The sequence below is a fragment of the Cygnus atratus genome, chromosome 21 (assembly GCF_013377495.2).
Source record: "Cygnus atratus isolate AKBS03 ecotype Queensland, Australia chromosome 21, CAtr_DNAZoo_HiC_assembly, whole genome shotgun sequence".
Lineage (NCBI taxonomy): Eukaryota > Metazoa > Chordata > Aves > Anseriformes > Anatidae > Cygnus > Cygnus atratus.
Window position 1 is genome coordinate 5349269 of NC_066382.1, and position 11671 is coordinate 5360939.

Below are 11671 nucleotides of genomic sequence, written 5' to 3' on the forward strand. Positions count from 1 at the left end.
GAATGCCAGGCACCTTTCTACTGTTCTGGAGTCTCTTTGTAACTCCCTTTTATCCTCTGCGATGATTCTTCTGCAACCTGCAACTCTTGACCCTTCAGAATCTCTGATGATGTAAGAAAGGGTTGTTATTTTCACTGATTCTTTATAGAGGACTATAAAAAATTATAAACAATAAAGCAAAGTCTAGATCCTCTTTTCAGAATTCAGACCTCCAGAATTAGAGCAGCCCACAGGATTTTGTTGGCCAGAATCCAATAAAATGAACGGAAATGAACATCCAAGTTGTTGAAAAGGCTTTGAAAATCTCAGCCTAAGTCCTTTAAAGTCCATTTCCTTTCTCACTGCTGTGACTTCAGGTCAGCTTGGGCCCTTGACTTCACTAACTGCTTTAAAACTACCTTGAATTTCTCAGCTCTTTTATCCTGTGGGATTTTTCTTTCTCTGCTTTTCTTTCTTTTTCTTTTTCTGACCCTTCATAACTCTTTTTTTTTTTTCCCTTCTTACACAAAAACAGCCAGGCAGAGATGCAGGGCAGGGGCAATGTGGGGGTGTGCCCCATTCAGAAATATGCCCCTGGTGTGCCCTGCAACCAGATCACCTCGGGCTGTTGTCAGTTCTTGTGCACTAAGCAAAATAAGGCTGAATGACAGCTGCTGAAAGAACCCTGAAATCTGTAGGACAGTGTTGGGAACCTGTCAGCTCTGTCTGCATGAGGCCCTGAAGTGTAATGCCATTTGCTTTGGTCCTAATGTTGCACAGTGATGGTTTATCAGCTGAGGAACCAGTGAACTTGCTGACACATTGCCCATTTCAATGGTGTTTACTGTGAACGTTGAGTTATTTCATCTTCTTTTTAAGACCCTGGAGATCTTAGAGGAACAAGATGCCACAGATGGTTTGTTTTGTTCAGAAGTCAATTCCTGTCTTTCACAGGGACAGTGAAAAGCGTGGACATTTGACCCCGGTGCCACCGACGGTCAGAAGCCTCAAAGCCCTTATTGATGAAAGTGTCCTGTTTGATAAACCAATCTGGTGGGATATAAAGTGACTTAGATTTTGAAATCAAGAGACTTCAGGAAGTTCTAAAACATGCTGGCTGTCAGCAGCCCTCTTATCCACAAGTATCTAGTGCTTTTGGGTGCCCAGCCACTGATACCTTAAAGCTGCAGGAAGATCTGAATACTTTTCAGAAATTAATCCCTTGAAGGCATTATGTCCGTAGGATCCTGAGTTGTTAGTCCTGTTTGAAAACTCAGGCTTTGTGCTGACTGTACAAGTGCTAGTGAGATTTTGGGGGATGCTGGTGGTTAGCACAAACTGAACTGGAAAATGTGACATTATCCTTTGTGCCTTGACTGAAGCAGTGCTTCAGCAGGGTACATCTGCAGCACACTGCTAGCAGGGCTGTGCAACTGCATTCTTGAGCTGGAAGATAGAGAATTCAGGTTATTTTTACTTTTAGGGCATTGTTTTTAATTTCCTGGGTCATGACCATGTTTCATTATGGTGCAAAGGCACCTGCGGCCCATCTGAAGTCTTCCCTTATACTGTTAGGCAGATATGACAGCCTTTACTTATTTTCTGGTCTTCTGTACAATGAACAGAGCTCTTGTGTTGCTTCCTACCCAAGAGATGGCTGCATTTTATTTACATGAACAAAAAGAGTCTTTTTAATGTAAAAAGCTGAACATGACTATATATTGCAAAGATATTTAGCATGCCAAAAAAAAAAGGGCAATCTTGTTCTAGGGTGGCAAGAATTTATGTTTCACTTGTTAGAGTGCAGTATGAACTCGTTATTTTGATAGTGTACATTTAAGTTACCTTTCTGTTTAAAATTGTAACAAATTCATCCCCAGACTGGGACATCTCGCAGTTACTGCTCGGCTTTACATCTTCACATCTTGAAAAGTCTTTGTGACAAAGGAGAATGAACTCAGATCTGCGTGGTCCAAAATTAATCACTCTTCGTACTTGAGCTAGAGGAATTTGCTGGGGTCCTTAATGAGCAAGACACAGGAAAGGGCTGTGAAACAGGTTAGTATCTCCGAGTCTATGCACCAGAGAGCAATGAAATCCTCATGTGAAAGAATACACTGGCACATGCACTTGTCTTCTGCCAGTTCATTTGCCTACGCTGTATATCTCTCAACTGCCACATTAAAATTGTAATGCCTGTAACAGGTCCTGAAATTACAGTCATGAGCCACATTCCTTTGACCTTCTCTGTGTTCTGTTCAGATTCGCTGCTTCTGCCAATTTAGCCAGGCAGCCAGAGAGTAAATAAATGCTTCCCACCTGGCAGGTGCAGAAAGGTTAGATTTGCATAAAGTGGCCAGTGTAAATTTCTCCTGTTTGTTGTCACCTCTTCTCTCCAACTGGGAATTCCAAGGCAGAGATAAATGTCAGCTGGAAATAGCACTTCAGTGTCAGCACTTAATCTCTTCCTGCTATTTCCCCGTAGCCACATTGTGCTGCTCTTTACCACATGGATCAGCCAATCACCTCCTACATGAGCGTCTCATTACTGCGCTCTTCTGTTAATGCTTTGCTTACAGTCTTGACTTTCCTCGTATGTTTTCTGTTTGTAAATTGAATTCTCCTCAACTGATAAGTCACTGTGCTGAAATGGTTGTGTAACACAGCCTGCTACTAATTTTATTCCCCAAATAGTTCAGCGTGCCAATACTGTCTCTTCCTGAGCCTACGCGGATTAAGAATCACATAGATCCTCTCAATATGTTTGCCATACAGCAGACTGTACATATGACTTACAGATCACTGTGAGCTCCCAGGCTAAGAATGCAGTTCTGCAAAGCTCTCAGCTGTTCCTGGGGTCACTGATTGCTGCCCTCTTGCTGATGTTACTGAGGATCCAAGAGAATCCAAGAATTCTGCATCTTGGGCGCTAAAATTTCAGCAGTGCTATTCTGTAAGTGCTTGTCTCTTGCTCAGGTACTGTTGGCTAATGGGGATACCACTGCCAAAAAGAAAAAGAATCAGATCCTCATGAGTGGGTCCAGTGTTTCAGGTCTTTGAAACTCATTTAAGCGCCTGCTGCTTGTATACCCTCTACATGTTATGCTATAATGGTTGAAAAGTCTTTATGCCACAAGAGCAGGGACTCCCCAACTCCTGCTTCCCCACTTACTCTGCTTTTAACTCTCTCTGGCTGTTAGTAACACTTAGGAGGGGAGGACTCTATAATCACACTTTTCTCTAGTATCACTTCTCTCTTTTTGTTTGTTTTAGGTTTCCCTTGATGTTCTAACTGCTCCTGGTGATATGATCCAGCTCTGATTATCTTTCTTTTTCATCTTCTTATTTTTCTTGTTCACACACACACACGGAAATGCTCCTCTAACCATTAGTCTACAATAAAGTTCACAACTGTGAGTTGTAGCTCGTGCTCAACCCTTGTCTTTGTCTGTGATTTGAACGGTGACCTCTGTTGCTTCAGTTTGTACCAAAGAGAGACATATAAGTGTTCTTTGATTTAGCCTGATTCAGAAACAGCAGGTCTACTCGCTGGATCCAGTGAGATTTAACCAAAACAAGGTCCATCTTGCTTCTGCTCTGCCCATGTGCTACAGCGATCCTGTCTTACCAACAGCCACCTGCCTCCCACATTTTCCTGCAGACTCCGTCTGTTCTCAGTAGAGTCCCCAATTCCTTAAGAGCTGTTTCCTCACTGATCTAAATCAGACTCACCTGTACCCTTTGAATAAATTGTGCAATTGTTTTGGCATTTCTTCAAGAGCAATTTGGTCCCTTCATTTTGCACCGTGGTGGAGGATGGCATTCTGCTCTGTCTCTCCTTCTATAATGTGTTGAAAATGTGCTGTTTCAGACATCCTCTCCAGTGCTGCTCTTGCTGCCTTCAGTAAGAGGGGGGAGATGAATGAAGTAGATCAGTAATTTGTTTCTAAATCACCTCCCAAACAAAGCCAATGCTGAAGGTCGCCTGTAATGAAGCTGCCAAACAGGTAAAGCCTCACAAGCAAAGAGAAAAAGAGGAAAAGGAAAATGAGTCTGGAGATAAGTTCATGGTAATCTGGAAGCAAATTAATGGAGATGGAGGTGCTTGAATTGGAGTCAGGGATGCTAACAGGAAGGTCACAAGAGAGAAAGTGCTCGTGTGGTGGTTCTCTGTTGTGGTAAGAAGGTCTGCACGGTCCTTTAGGGGTGCTTAGCCCTCACAGCATGAAAACTATGAGCAGAGTCCCCTGTTCCAAGCTCTTTGGGGGAAGGAAATTATGAGATTAGACCATTGTGACCCTGCCTGCTAGCCCACGAAGTGACTGGGCATAGATTCAAGTCCTCTGAGAACTGCAGGAGGATTTGTGTGAAAGCATGCAGCCTTAGTTTGGAGATCTCTAATCGCTTCCCATAGCAGAGTATGGAGAAAAGAAGCTCTGTTAGCAGGAGTGAGGGAAGGAAGGACAAGCAGGGCTCACCCCAACATACAGCCTTGAGAGCTACAGAAATATTCAAGTGGTTGGGGTGGTCTGTCTTTACAGTAACCCTCTGCGGTGCATCATAATAATAGTTTGCTAGTATCCAAGAGAGAAGATGTGATATTTAGTGGGAAAATATTTCCTGGTGGTGTCCCTGGAACCCCCTCCCTCCCTCCCTCTTTCTGGAGAATGCAGTTCCCCAGCCCAATGAGAGCATTCTTTTATCTAGGCACTTGGCTCCCATGACTCAGGGTGATATTTATACTGGCAGTGGTGGGAAGAGGAACAGAAATAGCGTACTCGGTGGTTTTTACAGTGCCTGTCATATTTATTGTAGTTCTCTGGAAAAAGACTTTGGGAAAGACAAGCAGGAAGTAAATCTCTTTCTTCTCTGGGGAAGCTGTTTGGATTGTGAGAGATTTCCATGGCTAAGTTCAGAAGGAACTTTTCAAACTGCTAGGCAAGGGAATTGTAGAGCATAAACCGTGGCTTTCAGGGGGTATGCTCAACAATCTCTCTCTATATGTATATCTCATGGGTGCAGTGCCTTTGGGGAGGGCTTTGGGCCACTGATGATGAAAAGGCGTCAGTCATCTGTTACAGCAGCATTTGACAGTTGCTTATCTGTGGGGTAAGAAGCTGCACGAGAAACCTGGTATGTTGAGCTAGACTTCTAAGTGTGTTTCAGAGCTACTGGAATGAAGCCTGAAAGCAAAAGTCTTGAGGGTGTTTTGTCATGGCCTTTTGCTGGGGGAAGATCTCAAATGCCTGTGCTTTGGATGTCACAAAGGCAGCATCCTTGGAGAGCTTATTATCACATCTCCTTGAACAGCTGGCCACTCCCAGAGGGTCACATGTAAAACAATGCAATGAAGAGCTGTCTCAGGCTAGAGCTCTTCTACATCACACCCCCTGCCTCTTTATACAGCTTGGACATGTGGCCTTTGGCTAATGAAGCTGTCTGAAGCTCTGAAAGCCCAGGCCTGCCCCTAGTGCTCATTACCTGGCTTGTACAGCAGAGCCTCCAGCAGCAGCAGCCTCAGGTAAATACCTGGTATGTCGTAAGAACTGAGAGGATCGATGTGATCGGAAAGTAAACTTCTGGATGCAAAGCCATCTTATGGGGAAAACAGGGCAGCTAATTAGGCATGACAAAAGTTTTTGACAGATACATGAGCACATTTGTCTTTGAGCACATGCCAACATATATGCAGTATAGACAGCTGACACAGGATATCAGGAACTTGTACACGTAGAGAAGTATTCTTGGTGATAATACTGCCCGTATCTGTGTAAGTGGTACACGTGATGGAAGCTTGGAAATGTTAAAGAAAGGGTTAATAACTCCTGTTCTGTGCTTCCATTTTCTGCAGTTACAAGATATGCTATAGCCAAAAATGTTGGTTTGTTTTCTGGAATTTTCCATCAACACCCCTCTGTCCTACTGCTTGGCTTTATCTTTCGTCTTTATTTACGTGTCCCACCTATTACAATGCCTTTGTCGATATCCAAAAAAGCCTAACAATGCAGTGGACAAATAAAAAGCCTCCAAGATCCAACTTCTGCACGTTCAGATAAGCAGATCTCCCCCAAACATGCTTTTCAATGGCAACACCTGGTGATGTCCTGTGGCATAGCAGTGAAAATGGATCTTTTCCAATATTAAAAAAAAAATAAATCAGTTTTTTTTTCCTGCAGAGTTTTTGTACTAGAAAATCGTGCCCTTGGTTGCAGGCTCATCTGTTAGACAATGCATCTTGACGTCACACATCCTGAGCCAAGCTGTGGTCCAGCGTTTCCTGCTAGAACACATAATTGGCTGGGGAGCAAAGAGCAATTGTGGGATACAAAACCAACTCTCCACGGGACTCTTTACAAAGATTTTTCACAGTGGGAGCTGGCCACATTCCCCTGAGCTGCACAGATGCTTGAAAAAGGGGGCTCGAATTTCCATGGCAACAGGCTGCATTCTGCTGACTCCGGCAGTCTGTCACTCTCCGGATATGTCTGTCACCCCCCAGCGCTCCGAGTTTCAAGGCCAACAATGTGTGATGGGCAGAGATTGAAGCGGGATTGCGCTGGGGTCAGACATCCTGGCCGAGAGAATGCACTGCAAACACGTTTGGGGAGAGGCACTGCAAAGTTAAGGTGACACCGCTCAATTCTCCAGTCAGGCTCAGACGCTGGTTACAATAGGGTCTTGCTAGTTGAGCCATTGCCTGGTTACTAGGAAGTTCAAAGGCATCATGTCACAAGATAATTGTGCCCTTTCCTAGTTCCTCTCATCTGAAGTCTTTTATCTAAGTCAGATGACTCAGTCTTGCAGTGCCCCTGTGAGGCAGTCACAGGGGAAACGGAGGCAGCCCAAACAAATAACCGATACAGAAAATGCTGGTGCCAGAGCTAGGAGCAGGATCAAGTTCTCATTTCCTCTGTTCCCCCACCTCATTGCAAGGAGCTGTCACCTCTCAAGGAGATTGTAAAGTGGGAGGGATATTCCTGGTTCGAGAATCACTTCAGTGAGGAATAAACATTTAACATGCACATCCTCAAAATAGCAGGCAAAAACATTGTAGTGCGATAGAGGACAGTAGCCATGGACAAATCCGAGGAAAGGGAATTGTGTGCTAGGAACTGAGAGTGGCACAGGCTGAGGAGTTTTGTCTTTCTGGGTAGGACTGAAAGAGGAGGACAGCGAGGTGCAGTAATGGTGCTGGAAGGCTGAGCGCAAACAGAGAGATGGGAAAGGCTCCGTCTCTCTTGAGTTCATTGTGAGTTCAGTGCGAGCTCAAGGGCTGGCACAAATCTGGTTTCCCATGACCCATGCATTTCCCTAGAGCTGCAGCAAAAACGCGGGTTACGGCTTACAAGAGAGGGTCTGCTGAGAGGGTTGTGCAGCACAGGAAGCCAAAACACTGGACAGTGGGGAAGAAGGCAGAGAGGCTCAAAAAGGAGGTGGCTGTGATGATCTTTGAGATATCTGCCAAGCTGCCTGGGGAGGTCTTCTTTTGACTTGGAAGTGAGGATCCTGGTTTTCGGCTGTCACATGCAGCTGTTCCAGCATGGAGCTGGGCTGAGGAACTGAGGGAGAGGGGTGGGGTGGTGCCCTGTTCTATCATGTGGGTACATACGGGTGTGGTTGTGCTGCAAAATGGGGGGGCTGGCATGTAGACCTCTAACCTCAACTTGCTACACTAAGGGAAAAAAAGCCATGTCTTGGCCTGTTCAGGGCACCACTCACACTGTGAAAAAGATATCCAATGAAGACATCACTTCTATGTGCAAATGGGGATGGAGAGAGCTGCAACCCCTTTGAGAACCAGGTTATCCTTAGGAAACTGGCCTGCAGGGGAGGCTGAGCATCTGTAGGTTAGCAGGCGGCATTTGCCTCTCTGCAGAAAGAACAAGTGTGTTTATATCTCTAGAGCTCTCAGGAATGTTTATGGCTGAGGAAGGCTGTAAATCTCATCGGATTCAAGTCCTTGGTGGATAATTATTCCCTCCTTCTTCCTCCTCCACTCCCCACGCCCTTCTGTCCTGGGCATGAGACACTATTCACAGACTATAAATGGATGCAAAGCCATGTGCTTAATGTTGGAGAGACACTTTATAACCAGGTGAGGTGCAAGGTGGGAGGCAGCTCGACAGTTGCTTCTCCTTCCCACACGTAGTCAGTCCGTGAGCTTCCTATCGCACTCAGCTGTGGGAAGCTCATTTCTTCCATTTTCCACTAAAATGACTTTTAGCCTATAAAACCTGGAGCAGGGCAGCTGTGTGCTCAGAATCCTAAGGCGCTGGCCCTAAAAGGAGAAGGTGACGGCGTGCAGTGAGGGAGGCCATGCCATGGTAGTTCCACATCAGGACTCTGGTTTGGCTTTTGCGGCTTATGAGGCTGTCAAAGCCTCTCACTTAATTACAGCCACAGCAATCAATCTTTCTCCCTGTTCATTATGCTTCCAGCCAGGGTTAGCAGTATTTTTGTTCTTGAGGCCTCGGGAGAATTTTCAGTTCATAAGGAATCAGAGCCAACCATAGTGACTGGTACAGACTGTGTTTATACAACCACATTCCTGCCCCATGGCTGGAGGCAAAGCGTGGGGCAGTAAAGCTCAGGACATTTGGCACTGTGAGATCTGGTTCTGTTTTGTGCAGTGAAGCTCCATTGAATAGTTCCTCTGCCTGGAGAGGCATAGAGGGCTTTGTATTAACTGGACACAACCAGCTGAGCTGCTAGAGCATTTGCACTGTGTCAGTTAGTCGTTCCAAGGCATTATGACTGGGCTGAGTGTAACATACCAAGTCATTATGGCATTATCTCTTCATTACACACAAAGTGCTGTTGGAGCTCGGGGAGGAGCACAGGGACAAAGATGGAGAGGAGGGAAGCGGTTCATTAGCTGCCCAGAGGAATCAAGCTGAACATCTCTTTTTCTCAGGCAGAGGCTCTGTCATCACCCACAAAGAACAAGTCTATTAGAAATGAGGGCTTGGCTCAAGGACAGCGTGTGTCTGTATATACATGTGCTAATACACAAGGAGACCACGTCACCTACATGCATTCCTACTCCTAAACCAGCTGACACACATACAGCACAAATGTTGGGTACTCCCGTAATGCAAGAACAAACATCTTCCCTTCCATCACTGCCCATGTAAGTTTAGAAACACAGGTACCAAAATACACCCCTGCAACTACAAACATGTTCATCTGCTTTCCAGGGACTGCTTGCAGCCATGTCCAACACGATTACATCTAAAAATCTCGCATGTGCTAGCTCTCCTATCAGAAAGCATGCACAGCGACTGCAGCAAGCCTTCTCCCTGTGGGCAGGGAGGTTCTCTTCCCTGTTTTCATTCCTCTGTGCTCACACCGTGCAGTTCCAGTGCACTTTGTCCCTTCAGCTGTGAAATCCATTCCTACGCAGACACATTCACCAGCACAAATATATTCTTGTTTTTCACTTCCTTCCAATTTTCCTTTATGCTGGTTTCAGCGAGTTCTGCTGGCATGCACCGGGACTCCCACAGGTTCCCCCACCGTCGTGCCCTATCAGAGCTAGCCAGAGCTCTTGCAGCAGACATAAAACTGACTGGCAAAGTAAGTTGGCACCATGGCTGGGTGAGCTTTCTGGTGTAAGGCCCCCTTTCATGGGTAAGCTCAATGCTAGGAAACATTGCTGCCTCCTGTTATTCTGGATGAAGCAAGGGAAACAAACTCTCAGAGGTCTCTTAGCTCACCTACCAGCTGCTGAACTTTGTTTGCAGTGACTTTGCAGCACTCCTTATCCCTGCTGCTCTCCCTCTTCAGACATGGATCAGGGGTCCATTAACTTGTTTACTCCATGCTGGCCCCAGCCTCACAGACTTCTTGCTGGACAATATATCAACAAAAAGCATTTGGCAAGATTTATGGGGCTGTTGCTGCCAACTGTGGACTGTGGAAAGTAAAAAATGTCCTTTCTGAGGCAATAAAATATAAAATGGGACCCAATTTCTCTCCAGGGTAGGAATCATTATGTTTGACAATGCTGTAAAACACATGGTGCTACAGCACAGGGTGAGAGCCAGAGTAAACGCTGCCTTCAGAAACCTCATTCATTGCAAAGCTGGGATGCGTGATTCATTGCAGAAGAAGACAGGAAGAGTCTAGGGTGGAGACAGTCTCCCTTTGGCCTTTCTCTTCTCTGCAAAGACTGGAAATCCCTCTACAGGCTTTGCACTGATTTCCTGAAACTGATTTTAAATTCAGTCAGTTAAATTGGAGCAAGTGCTCTGGGTATACACAGCAAGACTGGCTCGCTCCGTGCTTAAATCAGTTTAGCTTAATTGGCTAACAAAATGATTAAACAAATGGAGTTCTGTGAAAGAATTTTCGCTAGTTAAACTGCACCAATTTGAAATTAGGCCTGATAGGCCTGAATCCTTCTCTGTGTACCCAAACCAAAGACATTGTCTGGGGGAGAAAATAAGTAACAGCTCTCAGCTGCTCCACTGCCCCCTGTGTGTCTGCCTGTTTATCCCTCATTTCGTCTGTGCCCATTATTGTGCTGGGCTGTATACACTGGGTGTCTCTGGCAACATTACTGTAGTGAAATGCTAGCTACAACCTTATGATTGCAGTTATACCATGCTAGGGAAAGCCTGTATTTCTAAAGTCTATCTGCGGCAAGGGAAAGAGGAGGTGCTATGTCAGGCAAGAATAGAAAATGAAGTAGAGATGAGAGAGATGTAGCTGTAGGGCTCAGTTGTTCCCCTGGGTGTGCATGGGAAAGAGATGTTCCTGCCAGAAATATAGCACAAACTGCATTGTCTCATCCCCTATGCACTGTGCTCTGCAGAGCATGTGTGCTCAGCAAAGTTATGTCAGCCTGGTGGGAGAAGCATCTTCTCTGGGTCTTTCTTATATCATGTCAACATTCCCAGTTCTTAATAAAATCAGACTGCTTCGGGGCTGAAAACTCTTGATGTTCAGTTTTAGGAGGGTAGTAATGAAAAGAGAGCCCTTTGAGAGGAACAGTGAGTGTACTGGGCAACTTTGAGATTTCTGTCCTTTTCTCCAGGCTGACTTCTCCTACAGATACCCTCCTGCTTGCTTTGTGAACACGTACCTCTGGGCTCTGCAGTAGCGGTGGTGCCCCAGGTGGTGTTTGGCTGAGCCTGATGCTGCACAACCCCTGGCAGATCGGGCAGTTGATGTTATACAGGAGACTGGAGAAAACGTAAGGGGGACCAGTTGGTCATTCTGTGTATCTCAGGAAATGCAGCATAGCAAAAGGCAGTGAGATCACCCTAAGCCAAGACAGCAGGGGTTTTGGCTTAAAAAGATCAGAAGACAGAGTACTCCAGTAAGTGGCTACTTTCACTGCATTTGAGGACGCAGATGTTTACCTGGCTGGGGCGCTGTAATCACTGACAGCTCCCAATAGCACAACAATAACATTTCAAACAAATGCTCTCCTTGGTTAATGGCTTCAGTTACTGCTACCAGCTGGACAAGATTCCTTTGATTGTCAGCAGTGCACATTATTGTTAGATTTTTCTTTCTCCAGTGGGTTCCTTCTTTGATGAATAATTTTCTTTTCTGAGATATTCTTAGATTCTGCTTATCTCTAGTCAAACACTTTCTATCTAACTAGGACATCATTTAAGCTAGTATTGAATGTTTTGCATAGCCTTTAGTATGTGAGGCGTTATATTCTAATAGAGCTCTAGAA